The 14,040-nt window shown below is 38.5% G+C and overlaps 1 long non-coding RNA gene across 1 annotated transcript in view; it reads left to right on the top strand.

The window, feature by feature from the left end:
• Positions 1-833: 833 nt before the first annotated feature.
• Positions 834-14,040, top strand: part of LOC135176053 (uncharacterized) — an 83,305-nt gene continuing 70,098 nt past the window's right edge. The window contains exon 1 of the long non-coding RNA XR_010302545.1: positions 834-1,032. This is a non-coding gene — a long non-coding RNA (uncharacterized LOC135176053). The remainder of the gene's footprint in view (positions 1,033-14,040) is intronic.

Below are 14,040 nucleotides of genomic sequence, written 5' to 3'. Positions count from 1 at the left end.
TCAGGTACACATATTTCAAGAGCAATGTTTGACAAAACAGAGTGTATGCTTGTGACGAACTAATGGCATGGATTTCTGCATTGTTCAGAAACCTAGCTAGTAATAGATGTGATAATTTAGGTTTGCCTATTTTAAGAGGAAATATACATATCTATATCTATCTCATACATATATACAAAATACATGCATTTTTTATGCTGATCAAGGCATGCTGGTTTGTTCAGATTAGCTTATAGAGTGCAGGAAAATTATATACATAGCAATCATGACGAGACCAATAGGAAGTGCACAATGATTGTGGCATGAAATATTTATGTGGCATATAATTACCAGAAGATATGTGAATTACCATTTGCACCAAAAAAAACAAACCAAAGCAAAAAAATAAAAAAACCAAAAAAAGGCAAAACAAAACAAAGAAACTGCAGATGATGTCACACAATGATGTAGGCTTTTAGAGATTATTTAGCATTGATTTATAACTCAGAATTTACAGGAACGTTTTGTTTGACTTGCAATTCATTGTCCCTTTTGTTTCTTTCTGACTTCTTGATGAAGAAACTCATCTACTGTTTCAAAATTTGTGTAAAGAGGCTTTTAAAAATAAAGAAATAATGTGACCTTGCTAGGAAATTATTTCTTCAACCAAATTATGTTCCTTTTGCTCTAGGAACAGCAATTTCCATCTCTGTTACTCTTTGGGTTTGTATTTTCTCTTCTGCTTGGTCTTCTGGAGTTGATTGTATAAGCACAGCTGAGATCAGTCAGTTTTGATGAGCCTTTTATATGTAAAGATCTCACCTGTGGGGAATAGAGTGGTTTTTGCAACCCAGAGTTGTAGAGCATTGTGGGGTTTTGATACTTGTGTGTATTTACACATGCTGCTCTGTAAAAATAACTAACATTTTGCAAAACTCAGTCTGAAAGCTGTGCAGTATAAAGAGCAGGGGAAAAAATTGGAAAATTAATAGGAGTGAAGAAATAAAGTAAAAAAGCTGGGAGGTCAGCATGCTGTAAACCTGATGATGAAAGGTAAGAAGTAAAAACCTGTGCTTTTGGTCTTAAAAGTTTTGGTGTTAATTCCATTTTGTATAGCTGAAATGATGGTGAAGGGCCTGGAACACAAACCCTATGAGGAGAGGCTGAGGGAGCAGGGGCTGTTTAGCCTGGAGAAGAGGAGGCTCAGGGGTGACCTCATTGCTGTCTACAACTACACGAAGGGACATTGTAGCCAGGTGGGGTTTGGTCTCTTCTCCCGGGCAACCAGCAACAGAACAAGGGGACACAGTCTCAAATTGTGCCGGGGAAAGTATAGGCTGGATGTTAAGAGGAAGTTCTTGCCAGAGAGAGTGATTTGCCATTGGAATGGGCTGCCCAGGGAGGTGATGGAGGCACCGTCCCTGGAGGTCTTCTAGAAAAGCCTGGATGAAGCACTCGGTGTCATGGTCTAGTTGACTGGCTAGGGCTGGGTGCTAGGTTGGACTGGATGACCTTGGAGGTCTCTTCCAACCTGGTTGATTCTATGGGGTAGGTTAAAATCTGGCTCCTGTGTGTCTTTTAAGGGACAGTGTACATTTATCTTGTTTAACACTGCTTCATCATCTTGGTCATCAGTTTATAACCACATCCTCTGTGATATGTAAACTTCAATGAATTCAGCAGTTGTTTATTTCATTGCTTTAAAGAGCCAAACCTCGTGTTTATGTATACATTTGCTTGTATATATAAAGAAATTATATAAATATAAAACTTCTTTTATATAATACTGATCAACTGGAGGTTTTTTTGCAGCTGGGATCTGTAAAGTCATGGTGTAGAGAGAACAGTGGTTAAAGGAATGGTTTTGCTCCCATATAAATTATAATACTTTAAATAGTTGCAGTGGATAGTCATGATTGCAGTACATTTCTTCATTAGTAAAAGTTGTCTGGAGAAGAGAAATAACAAAATAGATGGTGACTGGGTTTTACATTTGTGACTGGCTTCAGATTTTCTTGTAGCCCGTGGAAGCACTTGAGTTACACAAAGATAATTAATTTGGCAAACTGATAACACCTGTCATATAGTTGTTTTCCTGTCTTCAAAAGATGGTCCTGGCTGAGGAAGAACGATACAGGCTCATATACCACTGAAATCTGTAAACCTGATACATGGCAACTTCTAGTGAAGTGAGTTCACTTCCACTGAAGATAGTTTCAGAAGAAATAAAGAAAAAATTTAAAAAGTGAAAATATGGAATGAAAATATCCCAACATTATTTATCTAAAATAATAAACAAATGCACTAAGAACACCTTCATCCTTATTTTTTTTTAAAGAAATAGTTTTCTTGTTGACAAATTGCTGAGCTATTAAAGCTTTTGGTGATTTGCTTCATATTTAGCTTATAAAATTCCAATTAGATCAGAAACGTGAAGCTCAAAAACTGTTGTCTTTTTAAAATGTTTTGGTTTGGGTTGTTGAGATGGTAAGGGAGGACAGTTTTTCTGTACCTGTTTAGATGTTGATTTATTACTTATTTAAATCTGCTTCTCACTAGGAATGATAAATATAATGTCAAAAACCACTTGGACTTGAAAGTTATCTCTGAGTTTACTTATTGTTAGTCTTTGTAGTATTCTTCCAGTAATACCATAGATAGCAAAGTGTTACTGAATTTATTAGTTCTACAGCAGAATTACTGTTCAGTTTGTTGATGAACATGCTGAGAAAAATCACAGCTTTGATAATGAAAAAATGGAAAGACAAATGCTGTAATTTTCAGTAACAGTTTGTACATGGCTAGAGTTTTTCACTCATTACAGCTTTCATAGTGCTTCACATGTTTCTGGCGTACTTTTGTTACTGTTCCATATTTTAATCTTTAAACAGGATAATCCTAAATAGAGGTGTGTCTGTAGATGTGAGAACATAGCTACTAACTCCATATTCTGCATATCACTGAATCATCTGTGTATATGTATTCAGTATATCATTCTGTATCACAGTATGTTAAACAATAGGCAAAATATTAATTTTGCCTGTTTTATTTATAATTCAGTGACTCTTCTACAAAAGTTAAAAATGTACAGTTGGCACTGTAAGTATTATGATAATTCACAGTCCCACATCAGCTTCATATCAAATAGGTTAAGACATATTAGTTCAGGATCCTATCTGAGCATCCCATTTGGGTACCTCTTGATTTTATGAGATTTTACTTCCAGTGGCAGAAATTGTTTGTCATCTAATTTAGTCTATGCTGTTTCATCACATCCTGTCATTTCTTAGTTGAGAGAAGAGTCTGACCCCACCTAGTTACAACCTTCTCTCAGGTGGTTGTAGAGTTAGGGTGATAAGGTCTGTTGTGGAGGTGAAATCAATCGATGCGATATGACATTTTCCAAAATTAATATTGTTTATTAATTTTGCTATTCAGAACTCTTAACACCTCTGACCACTAATTTTAATAATATTTTGGTTCTTACACAGTTATGGAAACATTCTATGGATATAATCTACATCTAGTATAACCAGCAAAATATATAAACATTAATTGAACAGGAAGAAACTATTCCCATGGTCAAATGCCACTTGTGGCCAAAACGCTGTTTGCCCAGTAGATGGGCACAAGCTCTTTCTGCTCTATGGCAGAAGGCAGTAGAGAATTACAAAGAGGTGTTTAAGCATTTACTCGCAGATTATTATTACCCTTGTAGGAGCTAGCCACAGTCCAGACAGTGCCCAAATGCTTTCAGGGGATTCTGTCTTGTTGGACGTTGAGGCTTGAATCTTCCTGGCTTCTGGGGAAAGGATGCAGACAATCTCTGACCTTGTTCTCCTGGCTTCTTCTGGATGATCTGTATGTATGTCCAGGAATTCTAGACAGGGCCTTCAGGTGCAGAAGGCAGATGTTGTGCAGTCTCAGCATGATGTCATGCTGGCCATACGGGCTGATTGTGTGCAGACATCCAGGGTCTGCTCCTGGTAACTCCCAGCAGTGGAGTTTACCAGGCAGTGTGCAATAGTAGTGTACAGTAGCAGCACTGCTGGGCACAGCAGAGAGAGCACAGAAAAGAGCAGGGAAGTAAAGCAGGAAAGCAAAAGCAGGTTGTTCACCTGCATATCTCCTTTTATCCATGTGGGCCGAGATTAATTGCCCTTTGGACACAAGAATAGCCAATCAGGATAGCAGTTAGCCAAACCATACCATATTAGGCAAAGCCACAGGCTCACTTTTCCCTAATTTGGGAAAAGCAGGGGCCTTGCACTAGGCAGGCACAAGCTAAGTGTGTGTACCTTATACCACAGGATCCTGGGCAGGCCAGACTCAGTGGCTACAGGTTCGTTTGTGTCCATTTCCTGCCTTACCTCTGGCATGGCAGATAGGTAAACATGTATAAGCCTATTTTGGGCCTATGGGCCCTCCATGACAAGGTCTCCCCTTCAGCTTCCTTTTCTCCATACTAAACAACCCCAGTTCCCTCAGCCACTCCTCATAAGACTTATGCTCTAGGCTCTTCACCAGCTTTTTACCCTTCTTTGATTGTGCTCCAACATCTCCATGTCCTTCTCATAGCGAGCAATTCAAATCTAAACACAGTATTTAAAGTGCAACCTCACCAGTACCAAGTACAAGAGGATGGTTTCTTCCATAGTCCTGCTGGATACACTATTTCTGATACAGACTGGGATGCTCCTGGCCTTCATGTTCAGCTGGGCATACTGATGGCTCATATATAGCCAGCTATCAATGAGTATATCCAGATTCTTTTCCAGTAGGCAGCTTTCTAGCCACACATCCCCATGCTTGCCTACACTTCTCTACTTGAATCATGTCTGTTAAACATTCATTCCTTCCTGCCTCTGAGACTGCTGTAAAATAGGGGTTGGGGTCTGTTGGTTGTGGGTTTTTTAACAAAAAAATTAATAATGCATTCAATAAGAATGTTAACTAAGATTTGCAAACAAGCTCGATCTTTCAAGTAATTATTCTTACTCCCCCTTCAATAATTTTCCACATAAAACCAGTTAATTTACACAGGCCACTGAATAAATATTCTTCAGTTCACCCAAACAAACTAGGATCAGAATGTATCTGGCAATGCTCTTCATTGTACTTTGAATCATTTTATGATGGAGAGCAGCAATCTCTGTATGAAAGCAGAAATCAGTTATCATAGTGCTGAGGAAAGTCTGCCTTAGATACAAATGAGTAAATAAACTGACTTCTGAAGAAGGTTCCCTGTACTTGTGGTGAATTTGAGTTCTTGGAGGAATACTGTCATTCAGTCAAGCCTTTCAAAGGGAGGGTGTTCAAAAACATTTCCCCCTTCATTTACAGTGCAGATGGTGTGAACATTTAATCTAAACAGAATATATTGTTTGAATAGTCTAGACAGACTGTGGTAAAGAGATCACAAATGGGAACAATTTGGGTTTGAAAACCTATCTGATTACAGGGATAATGACTTAAATCAACCTGGCAATTTTGCATGATTGGAAAAGTGATATTTGTGTGGATTTCTCATCATGTTTCCAAACAGATTTCTGTGACAATATTGCATAGAATTTATCTCATAGATGACTCTGTGTGGTTTGGTTTCAATCTGGAGCTCTGTTAGAAATGAATTTATTTCAATGTTTTGCTTTTTTCTACGTTCTCTGTAATCTACTTTGTGCTCTTCCCAGCACTTCTGATTAAAGGTCGTCTCACTGTATTAACATTTTAAACTCCAGTTTGCCATTGGAATGGGCTGCCCAGGGAGGTGGTGGAGTCACCATCCCTGGAGATTTTCAAGAAAAGACTGGATGAGGCACTTAGTGCCATGGTCTAGTTGACAAGATAGGGCTGGGTGTTAGGTTGGACTGGATGATCTTAGAGGTCTCTTCCAACCTGGTTGATTCCATGATTCCCCATTGACTAAGGATAATGGTGTGAAGTTCAATGAAGGATTTCTTTTTGTGCGTGTTTGAAAAAAACATCAATTGCATGTATGATACTTGTTCTGAATTACATATGTCACCAAGATTGAGGCTGGTATTTTACCATTTGTCTGTTAACTCTAGTCATTCAATATCTGTTTGATTCCCTAAACACTGCAATAGGATTATAAACAATAGGTAGCACCTATAATAACGGGGGGGGGAGTAGACAAGATAATATTGAAAATTTTCTTGTAGCACCTATAATAACAGGAAGGGGGGGGGGGAAGTAGACAAGATAATAAATATTGAAAAATTCTATGTTTTCCTGGTGAAAAACTTTGTCCCAAGGCTGCTTTCATACCAAGATTAGAGCGTATCAAAATAAGTGTTGGGTTGTTTATTTGTTGTTGTTTTATTTTTCTTCTTCATAGCAATGACCATGTTGGAAAACTAGAAAGTTGTAAAGCATTGTGTTTTCAGACGATAGCAGTGCTCTTTGGGAAATGATAATTACAGCATTATTAGTCATTCACCTAATTTAGTGTAACCCTTTGTTTATTCTAATGCACCATATATTTGGTGCCAGATAGCAGTTTTGACCAATTTTGAATCTTATGACTTTCTTGCTCGGAATTAGTGACACAAAGCAATCAACTGCCCTTTGGTTTATGGCACAGGCAGGATATTCCAGAGTTGAGCAAGTTATTGCATCTTTTCTGTAAAGCCTATAATAGGATGATGATAATGATGATTATCAGATTTAGAATGTGTCTGGTTATGCATTTACAGCTCTTGTGCAGCTAAGGGCTATTTCTTCCTAGTTCTAATAAAAGGCTCTCTGGATTGATGGTGAGTGTTGGAAAACACGTTCGGTGGAGCACTATGGGAAGATGACTCTTTGTTCACCAATATGGTTAGATGGTCAAATCCACTTTATTTCCGTGATACAGTAACTTATATGCATTCTAGCAAGAGGCGTGCTCAGCTTAAGATTGGTTACAGTCAGAGGGTCCAGAGTTATTTGTAAGGCATCAATAGGTCAGCATACTATAACAATCTGAGGGTCAGCCTCTGGGGCTGGCTAATCTCTGCCCACCTGCAGCTGCACTCCACCCCCTGCAGCTGCATGTGGGGGAAAGCTACCCTGTGCCTGCTATCTAAACTCCCAAGATGGGTTCAAGGACATTCCCAGCACGGGTTGCTCATTGTTTATCAATTCTTGTGTGCTGTGCTAACAAGAATTCTCCAACAGGTGAGAGTGGTAAGGGATAAAACTCAGGGCAAGATCTAAGAAATCAGAAAAAAAACAACACTCTGAATTGTATTTTAACACAACAGAGATTGTGCCAAGTTAAAAAAACATTGCTAGCAGAATCATTTGAGGGCAAAGAGAATCCAGTACTCATTATCTGGTAGATAAAGAAAGCAAAAGCTGACTGTGGTCTCTCAGTAGTCCAAAATGAAGAAATACTTGTTCACAGTAATATCTGTCAATCTGCATGTGGCAAAGATGGTAAATTGCATGGGTTTGTGAAGAAATTGATTTATTATTTCTCAAGCGTTGCAAACTGGAGCAAATCATCTGTAAGCCCCACCCTGTCCATGAAAAGTGAGTGTATTTACCACATAGTACCACTGCAGCCACTTAGAAACACTGTTAGAATCATTTCAGCACATGGGTGGAAGAGGACATTTCTCTTTCCTATCTTCACTAATCCTTTTGCAGGGATAGATGAGGCTGGACTCTTATGGCTGTACTACCAGTCTGTGTTTTAAGGTTTCTTTGAAATTTTGTTCACACTTGCTGTAAACTCCAGTCTTTAAGTTTCATATATTCACCTCCTGGCTATATTTCTTCTTGTCATAGTTTCTTACCTTTACCTGAAATCAGGTTCAACATTGCATAAGTCAGTCTCATATCCATATTGGAAAGACTGTCAAGCTGCTAGGTTGGGATTTAATTCATTATTCCTTGTTTTGGCTCACCAACTACTTTTTAAAGGTCTGTGAATGGTGGCTAAGAAAATGGAACAACTTGTTTGTACCTTTAAATTACCCCTGTAGGACTCTGCCTCTCTATTGGGGGGAAAAATAAAAAAGGTGAGGGGGCAAAAATTGAAAACATCTGAAAAATTCCTAGGTTTAAATTCATAGCACTACTTCAGTGGCAAAAATTCAGTCTCTCTTTCTTTTAACTTTTTTATGTCTGGAAAATAATTGCATAGCTTTAGGGTGCCTATACTGAGCTTAGAATGAAGTGAAAAGCCTGTATATTCTTTCTCCATCTTCTGAAAAAGTATTAATTTTACAGTTGTTAGAACCTGTCTTCTTTCAAAGACATAATGACATGTTTTCCTCTTATCTGTCCTTAAAACATTAAATCTTTTATATGGATTGGTTGACAGTTTTTGAAGGATAACCTTTTCAACATCATAAAATAAATGAAAGTGGTGAAGGATTTAGATTCAAAATGCTTTACCAGTGCACTAATAATTTGATGAGCACTGCTATCATTTTTCTAAAATGGCATTAGATTAAATCTTATTCATCCAGCAAATTCCTTTGAAGAGTCTCACCTTTAAAAGCTGATGACACAAACCGGCTTGAAAATGTGATTGTGGTATTTGAAATGTCCTGTCTTTAGATTGAGTTATTTATGGTTCATGATGAATATTTTGTATGTTTCTTTGCAAGATTTGTTACCTTAGTATTATTATTTTTAAACCTAAACTTCCAAGGTTGCAATACAGTTCGCTCTTCATAGTAAGATCTTGTCTCTGGTAACTTAGCACATTTTTCTCCAGGCATTCGTGTCAGCAGCACACGACCATGATGTGAAAGGAAATTGCTTCCAACGCCTCTAAAATTGCTTGCTTGGTTTGAATTAATCTTAATCGAATTCCTGTCTGAGATGTTTAAAAACCTTACAGAATCTCATCCTTTCAGCACAGCTTTGCTAATTTGATTCTACATTCCAAAGTGACGACAAATTTTGAAACCCTACAGGGCTGCTGTTGCTGATAATGTTTCTATGTGAGGTGGCGTGAACCACACTGTTCATTAATGTGACATACCTTTATAATTAATGTCCTCATGTCATAGTTAGGGATGCAGGTTCATTGTTTTTCCATTTAACTCTGTTATCTCCTTGTCTAAGAGACCAGAGGTAGATTCAGTCTTGAGAAAGGAAAAACTAAGACAAACACAGTGTATTCATCTTCACATATTAGTAATGCAGCTTTCTTCACTGAGCTTATAAATGTAATTCATGTTTAATCAAGATAAAGAACTCCTAAAGTTTGCCACACGGGGGTGGGGAAGGGGCGGGGGGGGGGGGAGAGGAAGAGAACAAAAAAAGACCCCACCAAAAACAGAACAGAAAGGGCAGAAAGATCTCTGTGGTATCATCAAATGACTTATGAAAGGCTTTGAAATACTTCAAAACAAGTTTCACACGCTTGATAAATTGATTTTTTTCTTTCTAAATGAGGAATCAGATCTTGGTTTTCAGTTACTCCATTGTGATTAATTCTGTTAGGTGTTTCTAAACTTAAACCACTATTTAATTGTATGTTTAGTTGAACTTAATGTCCAAGATGTTGCTGAAGACTTTTTTTTTTTTAAAAAACTTAATCTCTTCAAGTAAAACTTTCCTATTGATATCAAATTGGTCAAAGCAAACAGTAGCTGCTGCTTTTTGCAATAAAAATCAAATGTAGTTAAGAATAACACTTTGTCTCATTAGAGTTTGAGGGATAAACTCCGTTACAGCACTGTGTTAAAATAAGGGCAGTCTAAGTGTGCTGCCTATTAGTAAAGCACACAGAATTATCCAAAACCAAATAGGCAAAGCAATACCATATCTCAGATTGAGTTTTCTGTTTTCCACACCAATTGCTCATTCCAAGAGCAGTGAATATTCTGTAGTGCTCTTTCTGTAAGACGGATTCCACTTGCTATAATATCAAATATAGCACAAAAGTGGCAGCTGTAATCAGTACATTTTCATTGCCTTACATTTTATCACCTATGCATATCTCATCACAGATTAACATGATGTATTGTAAACATCCTCATGCAGATGGGAAAGTCAGATACACAACTGTAATTAGAGAATCATCATCATTTTTATTCCAGGTGATGCTTACCTAGCTCTTCAGAGCTATATATGTGTAACTCATGAATTTTGCAGATGTGTGGGTAGATTTAAACTTTGCCATACCTATATTAGGAGGAAAAAAAAAAAAGTATTTTTGATAGCAATTTTTTCTTCATCTATTAGAGTCATGTGTACTGTATTATTCTTTGATGTATTTATATAACTTTCATGGGTATGCTTACCAGCAATTAATACTTTCATTCAGATAGGTAACAGACTTTGAATCATGCAACTATTTTGTGCACAAGTCCATATAGAGATAGGCATTTTTAAATCCTGGCAGAAAGCTCTAATAGACATTTTCTTACTATGATCAGTGAAAGGCCTTGCTGATTTCAACAGCAATAGAGAGATGCCAGTTCTTTTAAGTTGTCTCTAATAGTTAGTTCTTCCTGTTTTGTCCAGTTTGATAGATTCTTCTTCAAGAAGCAAAAGGCTTTCCACCTATGTACAATATTATGTTCTTCACACATCATTATAATGATATTTTTACTCTGTAGAGCAACATCCAGTCACTTTTAATTATGTGCTCCACAGAGGTTTCCTTAATTTTGGTGAGCCCATTGTTTTACTGTTACCTTTCTTTCTTCAATATGCGTCTAAGATAACAGTTCCTCTGAGTGGGTTAGAAAAATACTGCTTATGTTTTAGTGGCTTTTATTACTTTTTATGCAATCTGTTCTGCAGATTTTCTTTTTTAGCTTTATTCTCATTGACCCTACAGAGATAGATTTAGCATCATAAGGTCTGATGACTGCAGTACTGTCTGGCAGTTTTTCAGAAAGCTGGCTAGCTGGCACTGACTCTGGTAATGTACTTTGTCCTCAGTATGTGCAGAGAATGAACTGAGAAAACTGGGAGTAAATCTCCAGCTGGCTTACCTGACTCACTTCTCAGACTTGATAAGGTGTGTTTAAGTCCTATGAAATGATGTCTTGAAAAGAGTTGACCTTTGGGGACCTTAAAGTCCTCAAGATAATAGGGCAGGAAAATGAGTATGGAGCCCATAGAACAGGGAATGTGAACTGGTATATGCATTATGTAAAGATGATCATAAAGCTTGCATCTGAAATCACTACTAAATCACTCTTGTAAATTTGCCTCCTAAAACTGGTAAGAGAGGAGTGGGTTGTAGTTCTTGCCCAGGTGGCCAAGAGAGCCAGTGGCATCCTGGCCTGCATAAGGAATGGTGTGGTCAGCAGGAGCAGGGAGGTCATTGTGCCCCTGTACTCTGCACTGGTTAGACCACACCTTGAGGACTGTGTTCAGTTCTGGGCCTCCCAGTTTAGAAGGGACATTGAAATGCTTGAGCGTGTCCAGAGAAGGGCGACGAGGCTGGTGAGAGACCTCGAGCAGAAGCCCTACGAGGAGAGGCTGAGGGAGCTGGGATTGTTTAGCCTGGAGAAGAGGAGGCTCAGGGGTGACCTTGTTGCTGTCTACAACTACCTGAGGGATGGTTGTGGCTGGGAGGAGGTTGCTCTCTTCTCTCAGGTGGCCAGCACCAGAACGAGAGGACACAGCCTCAAGCTGCTCCAGGGGAGATTTAGGCTGGAGGTGAGGAGAAAGTTCTTCACTGAGAGAGTCATTGGACACTGGAATGGGCTGCCTGGGGAGGTGGTGGAGTCGCCGTCCCTGGAGCTGTTCAATGCAAGTTTGGACGTGGCACTTGGTGCCATGGTCTAGCCTTGAGCTCTATGGTAAAGGTTTGGACTTGATGATCTGTGAGATCTCTTCCAACCCCGATGATACTGTTTCATACTTTTCCACTCTTGCTGAAGTGCCAAAGTACAGTTATCAGCAATGCTCTTCAAGTTAAGCATTTACAGGAACAGCTTGATGTTCTGTGGCCCAGAGTAGGGCCACAGAATAAGTGAGGCCAGTTGCCAATCAGGGTAAGTGAAACTATAATTTATTTATTTTTTTAGTTCCTTAGGACTTCTTGTCCTTGAAATACTTTTATACAGTCTTGAAAGCTTCTGTGGTTTGAAGAATGTATTTGAATGAGAATCTTCACTTAGCCAAAAATTCCTAGAGATCTCTTGCCTACATTATTAGAGCTGGTTTACAGAAGAGTAATTCTGCAGTTCCTAGTCCTGCTCTCCACAGTGTAACTCCTACATTTAATCTTATTGTAAATAGGAAGGACTAACCAGAGGCTGACTTTGTCTGAAATAGGGCATTAATTTCAGTTCTACAGACTGCTCTGAATGCCAAAATATGGTGGATGGTTCCAGAAATGGAGCAAAATAAATCTTCTCTTAGTGTGGTTTACAGATAGTTCTAGCCTCCTTGAAGGATTCCAAGTATCATTTTTAGGATTGTCATCTTGTAATGCAAGTAGATATAGTAGCTCTTTGATCTAAGTGACTAACTGTTCCCAAACAGGAGGTGAAAGATCCTCATTTGCAAAACTCTAAGCCATGAACTGGCTGGAGCTATTGGGTTCTTCAACTGCATGTGCTCCTCAAACCGGAGAGTAGTCATTGCTATCTCCTTCAAGGTAATGATGGCAGGTCAGAGAGCATCATCCTGATGGGCTAGCAGGGTATTTCCACTTCATCTGTGATGAGTTACACTCTCCATTTCATTCATCAGCTGTTTTTATTGCACTTCTGTGTGCATGACTTCAGTCTTCTACTTATATTAATCACTCTGCAGATCCTTAGCATGGTCCAGGGAGTGAAAAGAGTGAATTTTCTTTCTTTCTCTCTTCTCCCCTATGCAGGTATCAGAAACTGTGATGAAATGTGAGCACTGCTTCTAAGTTCATTTGACATACACAAATAAAAATGTGCAGCATTGAATATTTGAGTCGCACTGGCTATCATTTTAAACAGAGTTAAAAATACTTTCAACCTGTTACTAACATCTTTGCATTCCTTGTAAGCAGAAATATGATAAAATAAAAACCTGTTTGGATTGCATACTACTGAAAAGTCAGTGCAGTAAAGTTCAACTAAGTTATTAGATTTCTGCTTGGTATGCAAATTTATACATTGAGAGATGTATATAAATACAAAATTGCATCTGTGGTATTCAAGAACACAGGAAAAAATAGCCTGAGTAGTTACGAACCATTATTCAGGCAGATTTTTTGTTTAATTAGCCAACAGTGTAGAAAAGTATTTGTGACTTCCCTGCACTCTGCTGTGGTTTTTCACAAAGATTGGCAGGGATGCCATGCTCAAGGTTGATAACTTGTTCTCCACACAAGTGCTTTGTTAACCCAGCAGCACTGGCTTGCTTGTCTTTGAGAGCTGCCTTTATTGCTTGCTATGGTGCAGTGGCTGGTTGGTCCCTGACAAATGGGCTTGCTTCCCCCTGTTGTGAAAGAGTACTTTGAAGCTCTGTATGTCCTTTTAAAGCTGACAAATCTGATATTTTTAAATCATTTTTAAAAAGAAAAGTTGGACTTTGCAATATCTTGTATTTAATTTTACATACTTTCACATTAGACATGTCTCAGCTCTTTCACAAGTCTGACCCTCTGAATGTAGCCTGCAAGCTTATTGCAATAGATGTTGTCTTACATTTCACAGAATCACAGAACTGTCTGGGTTGGAAAGGACCTTTAAATGTCATCTAGTCCAGCTCCTCTGCAGGGAGCAGGGACATATATATGTATAACCAGATCAATTTGCTAGATGCCTGTCCAACCTAACCTTGAATGTTCTCATTGATTGGGCATCCACCACCTCTCTGGTCAATCTATTCCAGTGTTTCACCACCTTCACTGGAGAGAAAAAAAACCAAACCAAAACACCCCCAACCAACCACCACCAACAACAAAAAAACACAGCACCCCACCCTTCCTTATATCTAGACTAATTCTACTTTTTTTCAGTTTAAAAACATTACTCCTTGTCCCTGATAAAAAGCCTGTTCCCATCTTTTTCATAAGCCCCATTTAAGTATTGAAATACTGCAATAAGGTCTCTGCAGAACCTCCACTTCTCCAGGCTGAAAAAACCCAAC

Source organism: Pogoniulus pusillus, chromosome 6, assembly GCF_015220805.1.
Source record: "Pogoniulus pusillus isolate bPogPus1 chromosome 6, bPogPus1.pri, whole genome shotgun sequence".
In the NCBI taxonomy this organism is placed as follows: domain Eukaryota; kingdom Metazoa; phylum Chordata; class Aves; order Piciformes; family Lybiidae; genus Pogoniulus; species Pogoniulus pusillus.
This window is presented reverse-complemented; position numbering and strand designations above follow the sequence as displayed.